We start from the raw sequence: 15819 nt of genomic DNA on the forward strand, positions 1-15819 counted from the left end.
AACTGTGGTTTTTTTCGAGGCATTTATTGCCTGTCGAAGAGTTGGGAGAAATATATAAATAGCAAATGAGATCTTTTGAATAAAATATTGTTTATCACCTTCAAACAACAGACGTGTAATTGTGCAACCAAATTCCGGTTTATTACTTCTACACCTCGTAAGGACGATGAAGGAGTATCCTTCTGTATAACAAAAAAACGGCATTTGTTGTTTTACTCATGCTGTTAGCACACGATGCTTGAGCTGATGTGCGAGTTGCGTTAAGCTCTGGAGCTACATGACTCACTAAATTATAAGTATGATCACTGCGTTATTGTTTCAGCAATTATCTTCAGGAAACTACTTCCTCCGTGCTCTCGCTGTAATTTCTTCGCAACTTGATGAAATTCTGTGAGTCACTGGTCTAAATGATATTGATTTCGAAGAACTAATTATGGTTGTTCTCAGATAACCAGATAAAATGTCTGATACAGTTTAGCGTTCGTGAACCTCCAGTGAATATTGTCAGTAGTACTACTGGTTGTCAAAGTAGCGGGCTACGGGGGTGACTTGGTTGCCAACCAGACTGCAGTCAAAAGAAATTTACTGATACTTGGTAGGAGCTGGTAATTTGATGTAAGTTAAGGGTTGTTAATGCTATTCATTGTGACAGTACGTGAGATGGTTTCATAGGCTGGTATGCGAGGCATGGACACAAATTGTAAAAAAGTTCTTTAACTAGTTGATGGTAACTAGAAAACTAAACCTGTTGTACTGTGTTGTGCAAGTATTAATTATAGTTTTACGGTTTTCCTGGTGAAGAAGTTTCAAGTAAATTTTAACTGTGTAAGTGGTCATTATGCTTTACAGTTTTTTGCTTAAATAATTTTAAAAGAAATAAAATTTTAAAAAGAAGTAGCTCGATTTAGTTGCGAGTTTCTCTGACTTATTTGACTGGAAGTTATTTGTTAACTACCCACTGGGAATGTAATCCACATGTGTACCCAAAAAGCAAGACTGTGATTCGCGATTTAATAGTATGTAATCACTGGTGAATGTTTAGCTTTAATAGTAACCCCCCCCCCCCCCACACACACACACACACCATGAACCATGGCCCTTGCCGCTGGTGGAAGGCTTGCGTGCCTCAGCGATACAGATGGCCGTACCGTAGGTGCAACCGCAATGGAGGGGTATCTGTTGAGAGGCCAGACAAACGTGTGGTTCCTGAAGAGGGGCAGCAGCCTTTTCAGTAGCTGCAGGGGTGATTGACTGATCTGGCCTTGTAACACTAATCAAAACGGCCTTCCAGTGCTGGAACTGCGAACGGCTGAAAGCAAGGGGAAACTACAGCTGTAGTTTTCCCCTAGGGCATGCAGCTTTACTGTATGGTTAAATGATGATGGAGTCGTCTTGGGTAAAATATTCCGGGGGTAAAATAGTCCCCCATTCGGATCTCCGGGCGGGGACTACTCAAGAGGACGTCGTTATCAGGAAAAAGAAAACTGGCGTTCTACGGATCAGAGAGTCGAATGTCAGATACCTTAATCGGGCAGGCAGGTTAGAAAATTTAAATTGGGAAATGGATAGGTTAAAGTTAGACAAAGTGGGACGTAGTGAAGTTCGCCCGCAGGAGGGACAAGACTTCTGGTCAGGTGAGGAGGAGGAGGAGGAGGAGGAGATTTAGTGTTTAACGTCCCGTCGACAACGAGATCATTAGAGACGGAGCGCAAGCTCGGGTTAGGGAAGGATGGGGAAGGAAATCGTCCGTGCCCTTTCAAAGTATCCATCACGGCATTTGCCTGAAGCGATTTAGGGAAATCACGGAAAACCTAAATCAGGATGGCCGGAGACGGGGTTGAACCGTCGTCCTCCAGAATGCGAGTCCAGTGTGCTAACCACTGCGCCACCTCGCTCGGTCTGGTCAGGTGACTACAGGGTTATAAACACAAAATTAAATAGGTATAATGCAGGAGTAGGTTTAATAATGAATGGGAAAATAGGAATGAGGGTAAGATACTACAAACAGCATAGCGAACGCATTATTGTGGCCAAGATAGAAACGAAACCAACAGGTACCGCAGTAGTACAAGTTTATATGCCAACTAGCTCCGCATATAACGAAGAGTTTGATGAAATATATGATGAGATAAAAGAAATTATTCAGATAGTGAAGAGAGATGAATATTTAATAGTCATGGGTGACTGGAATACGATAGTAGGAAAAGGAAGAAAAGGAAAAGTAGTAGCTGAAAATGGAAAGTGGGTAAGAAATGGAAGAGCAAGCCGCCCGATAGAGTTTTGCACAGAGCATAACTTAATCATAGCTAACACTTGGTTCGAGGATAATGAAAGAAGGTTTGTAACGTCGCGAGTCAATACGCGATAACTTTATTTCAGTAAGCTACATTGCAGAACATCCCATAGCATTGGGGCCGTTCGCTGTAAAGGAGACAGTCAGTTGTGTCTTAGCAATGACTCATGTGCACCTGTCGCTATGCTAGCCGTGGGAATCGGTATCTATGTCACTTCGAGCGACTGAATATTCAAACACCTAAGAATCTAAATAAACTATATTAAATATAATTTAATAGTGTTCAAATTCGCCATACTGCCTTTTGTTATTCAAGAAAATATGGTATAAAAGTTTCAGCCTTCTATCTGTCATAGTTTCGGAGTTAGAGGATATTACCTAAAAAACCCCAAACCGACAATTAGATTAAAAAACTCATTTACGAATAATAACAGTTTGTCTTTTGGTATCATTTGAAATCATTGCTGGAGTTCACGAAATGTCAGGCCAATTCATTTGGATTTTCATATTAAAAACGTTAACTACTTTTCATTTTCGTAATATAAAATTCAGAAAGGATTATTATTTACTTAATATCTATTTGTTTTGTTGTGTTGGCTGAATGACAACGAGTGAGAGTGTGTAAGTTGGACATGAAAACTCAATATTGTATATTGCACCACATTACGTAACTGTGTAGTGGGAAAGTTGTGTTTTCCCCTCATTGCTGATGACGTATTTCTAAGCGTACTTGCTTTTGTAACAAGGCAGCCAGAATAGCCGTTTGCTAATAGTGTTCTAAATCAACTCCCAGATTTGTTTTCTTTTCGTTTGATTGTGTTTAACTTTATATTAATATTTGCATATTGAAATGACGTGAATACTTGAATGCAACTGCGAATAGTGATTGGTGTCGGACAGTTTTGGTGCGAGAATGATCTCGAACGATTGTTCTGACTGGCTGGTTATTTTGATCAACCAATCAGAGTTTAGCAGTCCCCGCGCACTGCAGGTAGTTATAGGCTGTGGAAGGAGCAGCAAAGAGAGAGTCGCTAGGTAGCTATTGAACATGCAGGTCATGTTGGACGTGTCCGGCTACATAAAGCGTCCAGATTCTGTTGCACAAGAAGCAATTGCACTTACGGACAGTTTTGTGAAGTTTGCAAGGTCTAGAATTGTTTTGTTGGAGAGATAAGCGCGCGTGAAGTTTCTGCTTTTGTAAAATTCCGAGTTCTATGTTTCGTATCCATATATGGCATATTTGGCGAGCAATTTCTTTAATAGAAATCCACTGAAAAGGACTGAATGTGAGGCCGTGCGGTTAAAGGCGCTGCAGTCTGGAACCGCAAGACCGCTACGGTCGCAGGTTCGAATCCTGCCTCGGGCATGGATGTTTGTGATGTCCTTAGGTTAGTTAGGTTTAACTAGTTCTAAGTTCTAGGGGACTAATGACCTCAGAAGTTGAGTCCCATAGTGCTCAGAGCCATTTGAACCATTTTTTGACTGAATGTGAAACTCAGTTATAGTAGCGGAGTATTGACTGTGAAACCGCGTAATTCTTCGGGTTGGACTTAAGTACATTTCTGGCTGCCTTGAGTGTGTACTGGATTGTATTAACTGAGGATAGTGATGTTTTTCGCTATTACACGTGGGCTGGTGGCAGTTTTTTTTTAACTGAAATAGATTAAAAGATTCGTTTCAGAATTTTGCATTTTACTGAGAGCGAAGCAGCCACATTCGGCCCGAAAAGTATTATAAGAATTTACAGGATAGCTTGCTAACAAGGTTTGACACTGACTTTGCAGCATAAGTATTGACGGCGTTTTCCTCAACGCTGCTTTTACGTCGTCACCACAGTACATACGTATGTAGACAAACTGGCTGGTGATCTTCCGTCTTACTGAGGTAGGTGAAACTTTTGCCGTGAGCAGTACGTCGAACGAGCCAACTTTTATAACCCGCCTCGCCGCAATTGGTGCTTTATCGGCCGGGAAAAACAATAGTAAAATTCGGGTGTGTAGGAACTTTATAAAAGCAGCAGTGTTGAGTGAACTCGCGAAGTATTCACACGCACGTGTAAAGGAACTATAGTAGGACAACAGACACTCGTGCAAATGAACTTTCGTCAAGAAACGGCAGCAAGTGGAACGAGATGACAGGCTACATGAGCGACCGCTTAACTTCAAGAGACGCGGTTTCTACTGCAACAGGCCGGCAGTGGGAGCAGTTGGTGGTAGTGATTGAAACGGTGGCCCGTATTCTGATCCATCGTAGGCAGAACTTGGTGGACGGACACGCTGTTTCATCTCGCCGTGCAGTCAAACGGACGAAGCAGAAGATAAGTAGTGTTCTACTTAGAATTTTGTGTGTGTGTGTGTGTGTGTGTGTGTGTGTGTGCCAAGAAACTTTCCAAATGGCGGAATAGCATCAGGAAATTGTAGATGATAACCTGAAGGTAGATTTAGGTAATGTAAATTACGAAGATGATTCCATGGTTTTTAATGTCAGTTTTGATATATCACAAACCAATGAGAGTGGTTTGCCAGATTCAATGATTTCTGATTATGGTATAGGAAATTAACTGAGTATGGTGGAAGCCGATATTTCATATATGCCTGTAGCTAATACTAAAGCTAAACAGGAACCAATGTCAGTTGTGGGGAAACAAGGGAATGTGTGTCGGAAATGCTAACGAATATTACGACAAAAATGAATGGATTCGGTAGCGAAATTAAAACGTCATTAAGTTCCAATGCTGACACTTAAATCAATAAAATGGTAGCTAATATTGACATTAAAACAGTAGATTGGTTGTTGAAATGGAATCTAAAATGGAAGACAAAATTTCAAAATTGAGGGTATCTTGGAATAATAACATGGCTTTGCTTAATGATAATATTAAAAGTGATATTAATCAGTTAAAATTCGACTGTAATGCTGGTATTGTAACATTGGAAAGTGAACTAACTTCACAGATTGAGGAAGTTGCTGAGGAAAAGAAGCGGATAAAGAAACAATTACATTCAGAAGTAAATAAAGTTCATGGACAGATTAAAAATGTAGAAAAATGCTGTGAGGACAGCATGTATGTGCGATGTTTGGTGCACAAGTAGCTAACAAAATTACTGACATTGAAACTAACATCCAGCTATTCAGTACCAGTGTGAATGAGCAATTGTGTGAGCATGAAGGTAGATTAACCAAAGTAGAGCAAAATGCTAACAACCATAGTGGCTGTATAGTATCTGACAGTGTTGTAAATTCCTCAGAAATTGCGTATGTTACTCACAGACAATTTTTGAGATTTGATCCAAGTAAGAATGTTCATTCGGATGAGTTTTGGAGTTATTCTGACGATGTATTATCTAAATGTTGGAATGACAAGCGAAAGATAGTTTTGATTACCTCTACTGTAATGGGAGAAGCTAGAATATGGGGAAATTTAGCTTCCGATAGGTATGACAGATTAGTGGACTTCAAACAAGCATTCTGTAAGAGTACTGGGGGAAACGGAAGCAAATGGAAGTCTTGAACAAGTTTTGGTTGGGGAAAAGTATGACCCCGAGAAAGATAGTGTTAAAAGGTTTGTACAAAAATGGGTGACTACTTATTTAACTGCTAAGGTTGAAAAAATGGGTGACTACTTATTTAACTGCTAAGGTTGAAACAGAACAAATAATTATGGGAATACAGAACATGTTGCCATTGTATTGGCGAAATAAGGTCATTTCGGCACCCAGGGATGACATTGACCGGTTTATCCACTGTTTGGAAAGGGTGGAAAATATTTTAAAAGAGGAAGAAAATACTAGGAGAGATTTTAGGCCTCCCGCTAGACAGAATGAAAACAGAGCAGAAGTCAATATAAACAGGATCTGCCTGCAGCGAGCGAAAAGTTATAGAGGCAGATACTGGGAGGGAGGGCCTCTGCTGGAAATAGGTTCAATGACCGAGTATAGTACTATGATTACGGTCAGCTGCAGACCGCTGATGTAACGGGTAGGCGCAGCCTGTCAGATGAAGGAAATGTTACAGGCAATGATGTCACACAGCAGGGAAACGATTAGCGGTCTGTAATGACACTAGCGCTTACAGGCTGCAACCGTGCAAATTAAACCTGCTAGGGACCCCCTTTGTGAAAGAGGCACCTACAAAACATTTCGTAAGTAATGTTGATGAAATCAGGAGGGCACAGGAGAGTGACACTTGTTTACGTAGAAAATGAAGTAGCATTTGTGAAAGGGAAATTTCAAATAAAGATCACAGGAACCATATTAAGAAGGGGTTGGGTTGTTTGGGGAAGGAGACCAGACAGCGAGGTCATCGGTCTCATCGGATTAGGGAAGGGCGGTGAAGGAAGTCGGCCGTGCCCTTTCAAAGGAATCAACCCGGTATTTTCCTGGAGCGATTTTGAGAAATCACGGAAAACCTAAATCAGGATGGCCGGACGCGGGATTGAACCGTCGTCCTCCCGAATGCGAGTCCAGTGTGTATTAAGAAGGAACTAAATATAGAAAGTGAAGGCTCAGATCAGGAGCTGGGGGTGACTCAGCACTGCGAAACAGATGGGAGACTACCTATAGACTGTGGAATTAATACTATGGAAATAAAAGAGGAGGTTGTGAATAGGTTGATTCAAGTAATTTCAGAAAGTGAGGAAGAAGAGACGGAAGAGGAAGAGGAATGAGATGATATAAATAATTCTGACAACAGCTTGGACAGGGTCGCTGAAACAGAAGTTAGTACAGAGGGTGAAAAGGTAGAGAGATGTTTTGATTTATCCATAGTGGATAGGATTGTAAAAGTCGCCACTATTAATGAACTAAAATGGAATCCAGTTAAGTTAAGTGTACTCTCCACAGAAAAGGTAGGTTTTGACAGTGGTGCAGGATCTACTAGGTGAGCCTGAATCTAAGTGTATGAAAATAGATCCTAGACAACCCATAATAGAGCTGTCTGTTTTCAATGAAAGTTTCCAGTGTTTAATTGACAGTGGTTCCGAGGTGTGTGCAGTTTCCCAGGAATTTGTAAACGCTCTATCGGAAAGTAAGCAAATAGTTATTATGCCAGTAAGTGGGTTGAACATTACTGTGCCTACTGGTAGAAGTAAAAAGGTAGTAAAACAGGAATTAATGATAAATGGTTCAAATGGCTCTGAGCACTATGGGACTCAACTGCTGAGGTCATTAGTCCCCTAGAACTTAGAACTAGTTAAACCTAACTAACCTAAGGACATCACAAACATCCACGCCCGAGGCAGGATTCGAACCTGCGGCCGTAGCGGTCTTGCGGTTCCAGACTGCAGCGCCTTTAACCGCACGGCCACTTCGGCCGGCATTAATGATACCAATCACTATTGGTGGGATTCAGATTGTACAAAACTTTCTGATTATTAAAGGTCTTAGTGCTGAATGTTGGTAGGTGCTGATTTCTTGCAGAAATACAAAGGAAAGTTAGATTTAGAGAAACTGAGGCGGTAATAATAGTACATGGGGTAACTATACCTGTTCCTTTTGATGGAGAACAAGAGTCTATTGTCCAAGACCTGCCAATATGTTATTGCAGAACCATAGAAAGCACTGAGGAGATTAATGAAAAGATAGAAGGGAAAGAGGGAGGTTTTTCTGGGGCAAGAAAAACGCACTATATGAGATAAAATCATACACTCCTGGAAATGGAAAAAAGAACACATTGACACCGGTGTGTCAGACTCACCATACTTGCTCCGGACACTGCGAGAGGGCTGTACAAGCAATAATCACACGCACGGCACAGCGGACACACCAGGAACCGCGGTGTTGGCCGTCGAATGGCGCTAGCTGCGCAGCATTTGTGCAACGCCGCCGTCAGTGTCAGCCAGTTTGCCGTGGCATTCGGAGCTCCATCGCAGTCTTTAACACTGATAGCATGCCGCGACAGCGTGGACGTGAACCGTATGTGCAGTTGACGGACTTTGAGCGAGGGCGTATAGTGGGCATGCGGGAGGCCGGGTGGACGTACCGCCGAATTGCTCAACACGTGGGGCGTGAGGTCTCCACAGTACATCGATGTTGTCGCCAGTGGTCGGCGGAAGGTGCACGTGCCCGTCGACCTGGGACCGGACCGCAGCGACGCACGGATGCACGCCAAGACCGTAGGATCCTACGCAGTGCCGTAGGGGACCGCACCGCCACTTCCCAGCAAATTAGGGACACTGTTGCTCCTGGGGTATCGGCGAGGACCATTCGCAACCGTCTCCATGAAGCTGGGCTACGGTCCCGCACACCGTTAGGCCGTCTTCCGGTCACGCCCCAACATCGTGCAGCCCGCCTCCAGTGGTGTCGCAACAGGCGTGAATGGAGGGACGAATGGAGACGTGTCGTCTTCAGCGATGAGAGTCGCTTCTGCCTTGGTGCCAATGATGGTCGTATGCGTGGTTGGCGCCGTGCAGGTGAGCGCCACAATCAGGACTGCATACGACCCAGGCACACAGGGCCAACACCCGGCATCATGGTGTGGGGAGCGATCTCCTACACTGGCCGTACACCACTGGTGATCGTCGAGGGGACACTGAATAGTGCACGGTACATCCAAACCGTCATCGAACCCATCGTTCTACCATTCCTAGACCGGCAAGGGAACTTGCTGTTCCAACAGGACAATGCACGTCCGCATGTATTCCGTGCCACCCAACGTGCTCTAGAAAGTGTAAGCCAACTACCCTGGCCAGCAAGATCTCCGGATCTGTCCCCCATTGAGCATGTTTGGGACTGGATGAAGCGTCGTGTCACGCGGTCTGCACGTCCAGCACGAACGCTGGTCCAACTGAGGCGCCAGGTGGAAATGGCATGGCAAGCCGTTCCACAGGACTACATCCAGCATCTCTACGATCGTCTCCATGGGAGAATAGCAGCCTGCATTGCTGCGAAAGGTGGATATACACTGTACTAGTGCCGACATTGTGCATGCTCTGTTGCCTGTGTCTATGTGCCTGTGGTTCTGTCAGTGTGATCATGTGATGTATCTGACCCCAGGAATGTGTCAATAAAGTTTCCCCTTCCTGGGACAATGAATTCACGGTGTTCTTATTTCAATTTCCAGGAGTGTACAAGCAGTTGGGAATATGAAACTTACAGGATTTAAAGAAATACATATTTAAGAATCAATTAAACAGCACTAACTAAGTAGCCTCGGGTTACAAGCATTCTTTGCATTGACAGGTGGTTGACGAACGTCTGGCATCCCGAGTTGTTGACAATACTACTTCTGTTTCTTTTCGTGTTTTCATCCTTCATCTTCATCATGCAGAATTTTTAGCTATTGTCTTAATTCCTTCACCGAGCGAGGTGACTTAGTGGTTAGACACTGGACTCGCATTCGGGAGGACGACGGTTCAATCCCGCGTCCGGCTATCCTGAATTAGGTTTTCCGTGATTTCCCTTAATCGCTCCAGGCAAATGCCGGTATGGATCCTTTGAAAGGGCACGGCCGACTTCCTTTCCCGTCCTTCCCCAATCCGATGAGACCGATGACGTCGCTGTCTGGTCTTCTTCCCCAAAGAATCAACCAACCAATCTTAATTCCTGTAAAGGATGAGCCAGACAATAGGGGATTTTACTTTATTATATGAGCACCCAAACGGTTACTTCATTTTTCCATTACGGCCAAGCCACGGCCGGCAGTGTTAGCTGCCTGTAAATTCTTTCGTCCCACGGTCTAGTAACAGGAAGTCAGCACCGAGAAAGGGCACCTTGTTCACGCGCCTCTCTCGTGTGCTGACGAGGTAACGCCGCCCCAGGCGTCGCTTAGCAGGCAACGCTCTGGAATGTTCCATGCCGCCCGCACGGTTTGCTCGGTCCTGACCAATCAGGGCGGAGGAAACCGCGTGGTGCGTCGAACATACCCGGCCGCCCGTCGCCGGGCCCGCTCTCTTGTGTTCTTGCTCACCCGCGAGTCGGATGCGCGCCCTGTAGCACTGAACATCTCCCGCTTCTCCCGGTGCTGCGGCACTGTGGACTTAGTTTTGGCAGACAACCACTTTCGGTAGCTTCGCGAACAATGTTCGCCAAATTGTAAGCTCTGGCTCACCCTCACCTCCCTAGGACTATGTAGCCCCTTTTCATCATGCTTTAGCCAATAAATGGCCTTTGTCTAAAAATTACCCTATTATTTCGCAACGCCCACCGCCTGCCCATACCCGCCATCCTGTACATTCCTTCAATATCGTAATGAAGAAAGCTAGTTGGTTGGTTTGTGGGATTAAAGGGACCAGACTGAGATGGTCATCGGTCCCAAGAAAGCTAGCACTTCAAGTAAGAAACTAAAATACTAACCAGCAAGAGAGAGCAATGAAAGTGAACTGAGAGGCAATACAGTAATGTGATTTTCTGAAGTCCATAACAAGTGAAGAATTTGTCGAAAGTTCCCGTGCAATGGCAGGTAGTTATAGGCTGTGGAAGGAGCAGCAAGGAGGAAGTCGCTGGGTAGTTATTGAACATGCAGATCATGTTGGACGTCTCCGTCTGCATAATGTGTAAAATGAAGAAGTTATTTGAATTTCGGCTACAGATTGTGTTGCCGTAGAAGCAGTTGCATTTGTGGACAGGTTTGTGAAGTTTGCAAGTTCTAGAATTGTTTTGTTGATGAGATAAACGTGTGTGAACGTTCGGCCTTAGTATATTCCGAGTGGCATGTTTCGTATCCGTATGTGAAATATTTGGCGACCAAGTTCTTTAATAGGCATCCACTAAAAAGAACTGAATGGGAAACTCAGATATAGTAGCGGAGTACTAATTGTGAAATCGCGCAATTCTTCGGGATGGATTGAAGTACATTTCTGGCTGCCTTGCAGGTGTACTGGATTGCATGAACTGTGAACTGAGGACAGTGATGTTGTTCACTAATTACATGTGGGCTGATGGCAGGTATTTTTTTTAACTGAAATGGATTAAAAGATTCGTTTCAGAATTTTGACATTTTACTGAGAGAATGAAGCAACCACATTCCACCCAAAAAAGTATTATAAAAATTTACAGGATAGCTTGCTACCAGGGTTTACGCGAACTTTGCATCGTAAGGATTGATGGCGTTTTCTTCAACGCTGCATTTACGTCTTCAGCGCAGTATATACGTATGCAGAGAAACGGGCTGGTGATCTACCACTGTACTAAGGTAGGAGGAACTTTTGCTGTGAACAGTACGACAAAAGATAGTGACATTCTGTATGGAAAATTAAACCTGCCACGCCTCACGCTGTATACCTGGAAGAGGCCTGTACATACTGGAATGTTTCAGGTATATTATATAATGGTAAAACAGAGATTTTGGAACTAGGTTTTAAATTGTAAGACATTTCCAGGGGCAAATGTGGACTCTGACCACAATCTGTTGTTTATCGACTGTAGATTAAAACAGAAGAAAGTGCAAAAAGGTGGGAATTTCAGGAGATGAGACCTGGATAAACTGACAGAACCAGAGTTTGTAGAGAGTTTCAATGAGAACATTAGAGAACGATTGACAGGAATGAGGGATAGGAATACAGTACAAGAAGAATGGGTAGCTTTGGGGGATGCAATAGTGAAGGCAGCAGAGGATCAGGTAGATAAGAAGACGAGGGCTAGTAGAAATCCTTGGGTAGCAGAAGATATATTGAATTTCATTGATGAAAGGAGAAAATATAAAAATGCAGTAAATGAAGCAGGGAAAAAGGAATACAGACATCTCAAAAACGAGATCGATAGGAAAAGCAAAATGGCTCTGCAGGGATGACTAGAGGACAAATGTAAGGATGTAGAGGCATATCTCACTATGGGTTAGATAGATAGGGTCTACAGGAAAATGAAATGACCTTTGGTGAAAAGAGACCACCTTCTATGAATATCAAGAGCTGAGATGGAAACCCAGTTCTAAGGAAAGATGGGAAAACAGAAAGGTGGAAGGTGTATATAGACGGTCTATACAGGGGCCATTTACTTGAGGACAATATTATGAAAATGAAAGAGGATGTAGATGAAGATGAAATGGGAGATACTACGTGAAGAGGTTAACAGACCACTGGAAGGCCCCGGTAGTAGGCAACATTCCATTAGAACTACTGACAACCTTGAGAGAAACTCTACCGTCTGGTAAGCAAGATGTATGAGACAGCGAAATACCCTGAGACTTCAAGAAGAATATAATAATTCCAATTCCAAAGAAAGCAGGTGTTGACAGATGTGAAGATTACCGAACTATCAGTTTAACAAGTCACGGAGGCAAAATATAATGCGAATTCCTTAAAGACGAATGGAAAAACTGGTAGAAGCTGTCCTCGGTAAGGATCAGTTTGGATTCCGTAGAAATGTTGGAACACGTGAGGCAATACTGACCCTTAGAAGATAAATTAAGGAAAGACAAACCTACGTTTCTAGCATTCGTAGACACAGAGAAAGCTTTTGTCAATATTGTCTGGAATACTCTCTTTCAAATTCTGAAGATGGCAGGGGTAAAATACAGGGAATGAAAGGCTATTTACAATTTGTACAGAAACCAAATGGCAGTTATAAGAGTCGAGGGGCATGAAAGGGGAGCAGTGGTTGGGCAGGGGAGTGAGCCAGGGTTGTAGCCTATCCCAAATATTGTTCAATCTGTGTATTAAGCAAGCAGTAAAGGAAACCAAAGAAAAATTGGGAGTAGGAATTAAAATCCACGGAGAAGAAATAAAAATTTTGTGATTCACCGATGACATTGTAATTCTGTCAGAGACAGCAAAGGACCTTGAAGAGCTGTTGAACGGAATGGACGGTGTCTTTAAAGGAGGATATAAGATGAACATCAACAAAAGAAAAACGAGGATAATGGAATGTAGTCGAATTAAGTTGGGTGATGCTGAGGGAATTAGATTAGGAAATGAGACACTCAAAGTAATAAAGGAGTTTTGCTATTTTGGGAGCAGAATAACTGATGATGGTCGAAGTAGAGAGGATATAAAATTTAGACTGGGAATGGCAAGGAAAGCGTTACTGAGGAAGAAAAATTTGTTAACATTGGGTATAGATTTAAATGTGAGGAAGTCATTTCTGAAAGTATTTGTATGTAGTGTATCCATGTATGGAATGAAACGTGGACGATAAATAGTTTAGACAAGAAGAGAATAGGAGCTTTCGAAATGTGGTGCTACAGAAGAATGCTGAAGATTAGATGGGCGGATTACATAACTAATGAGGAGGTATTGAAAGGAATTGGTGAGATGAGAAATTTGTGGCACAACTTGGGTAGAAGAAGCGATTGGTTGGAAGTCATATTCTGTGTCATTAAGGGATCACCAGCTTAGTATTGGAGGGCAGCGTGGAGGGTAAAAATCGTAGAGGGAGACCAAGAGATGAATACACTAAGCAGATTCAGAAGGATGTAGGTTGCAGTAGGTACTGGGAGATAAAGAAGCTCGAACAGGGTAGAGTAGCATGGAGAGCTGCATCAAACCAATCTCTGAAGACCACAACAACAACAAACAGTAAATTGAAAGTATAAGGCCGCGTTTCTAGTACCAAATTCTCGCTCCTTGTTACCACCTGATACGCCGAATTGCATCATAAAGTTTTATGATTAACGAAGCCTGTACGCAGCATACTGCGTAGAACAACAGCCATGACCATTCGTTAATCCATCACAACGCTGTCTAAATAAAACTAGTAATTAATGTGAAGTACCTCAATGCATTAAATTTTGTTTTATCAGATGTTCCGTGTACAAATGGCAAAAAAATTCTTTAATTGGTTGGTGGATAGTAGAAAACTACATCTGTTATACTAAATTGTGTAAATAATAATTATTGTTTTACGGTTTTTCTGGCGTAGCTGTTTTAAGTAAATTTTAACTTTGTAGGTGGTCATAATGCTTTACAGTTTTTTGTTAATTAATTTCTTGCAAATTAAAATTTTAAAAGAATTAACTCCATTTAGTTGCGAGATTCCGTGAATTATTTGGCTGTCACTTATTTGTTAACTACCGACTGGCACACATAATCCACAGAAGGTGTACCCGAAAAGCAAAATTGTGATTGGCGGTTTAATAATATGTAATCACTCCTGAATATTTAGCTTTAATAGTACAATAGTACCCCCCCCCCCCCCCACACACACACACACATACACACACCATGAACCATGGCCCTTGCCGTTGGTGGAAGACCACGTTTTTAATACCCTTTCCTCGCTCCGTATCACCACCTGATACATCCGTTTGCATCACAAAGTTTTACGATAAAGGAAGCCTTGTACACAGAATAGTATGTAGAACAAGTGATGACCATCTGTTAATCCATCACAACTTTGTCTAAATATCTCTAGTAATTAATGTGAAGTACCTTATGCATTACGTTTTCTTATATCAGACGTGCCTTGTATAAGAAAACGTTTGGTTTTATCACCCAACGCATAATAAGCATTTTTGTGACGACTGCATGGAATAAACAGGAAACTGTTGAGATTTTCACTCTGCAGCGGAGTGTGCGCTGATATGAAACTTATTGGCAGATTAAAACTGTGTGCCGAACCGAGACTCGAACTCGGGACCTTTGGAAGGTAGGAGACGAGGTACTGGCAGAAGAAAAGCTGTGAGGACGCGGCGTGAGTCGTGCTTGGGTAGCTCAGTTGCTAGAGCACTTGCCCACGGAAGGCAAAGGTCGCGAGTTCGAGTCTCGGTCCGGCACACAGTTTTAATCTGCCAGGAAGTTTCAGGAAACTGTTTCATTCCTCGTAAAATATACACTGACAAGCCAAAACACTATGATCATCAGCTTAACAGTTTGTTTGTCCGTCTTTCGATCGACATACATCACTGAGTATGTTGGAAGGTTTGTTTGTAGAGATATGTTGCATTAGATGTCTACGCACAGGAGATGTGCTTCACGTAAATAACGGAAAGCTGATTTGCGTACTCGATAATGGCCCCCGTTAGCGATCCAGGTGGATTCAATCTGATTTACATAGACAAATTTGGTCACCGAGACATCACGTTAACGCTCTTCAAATCATTGTAGCACCGGTCTGGCTCCGAGACACGGACAGTTATACTGCCGAAAGATGACCGCGTCAGGACAGACATCAGGCATGAACGGATGCAGGTGGTTTGCAGTTGTCAGTGTCTCTTCGATTACTACCTCAGATCGCATACAAGCACAGTGGTGCGTCACATAAGGAGCATTTCAGGGTGACTCTGAGAGCTACAACGGCTAGAATCGCTTCTCGGTTTTGGCAAGATCAATATTGCTTCTTTTTTTCAATTGTTGAATCAGGGTTCCTTCTACCAATAAGTTTTAGCTTTGTACTTTATAGTGGCATAAAAACAGAAATTTGGATACTACAAAAGCTTTCTTGTAAGTATGACGTTGTAAGCGTACTGTGTTCTTTAAAACTAGCAGAGGTAGATGTTATTTTATGTAATTGTGTCGTTTACTTAGGATTTATAGTAAATTTGTAGGGTTCATAAAAACATAGGAAGGAAAATAACACCCCTGTAATTAAGTTTGAACATTGGTAAGAATAGTTTACCTTGGAATGAAAACAATAATTCAAGTCCACTATAATATC

Source organism: Schistocerca nitens, chromosome 5 (genome assembly GCF_023898315.1).
Source record: "Schistocerca nitens isolate TAMUIC-IGC-003100 chromosome 5, iqSchNite1.1, whole genome shotgun sequence".
Taxonomy (NCBI): domain Eukaryota; kingdom Metazoa; phylum Arthropoda; class Insecta; order Orthoptera; family Acrididae; genus Schistocerca; species Schistocerca nitens.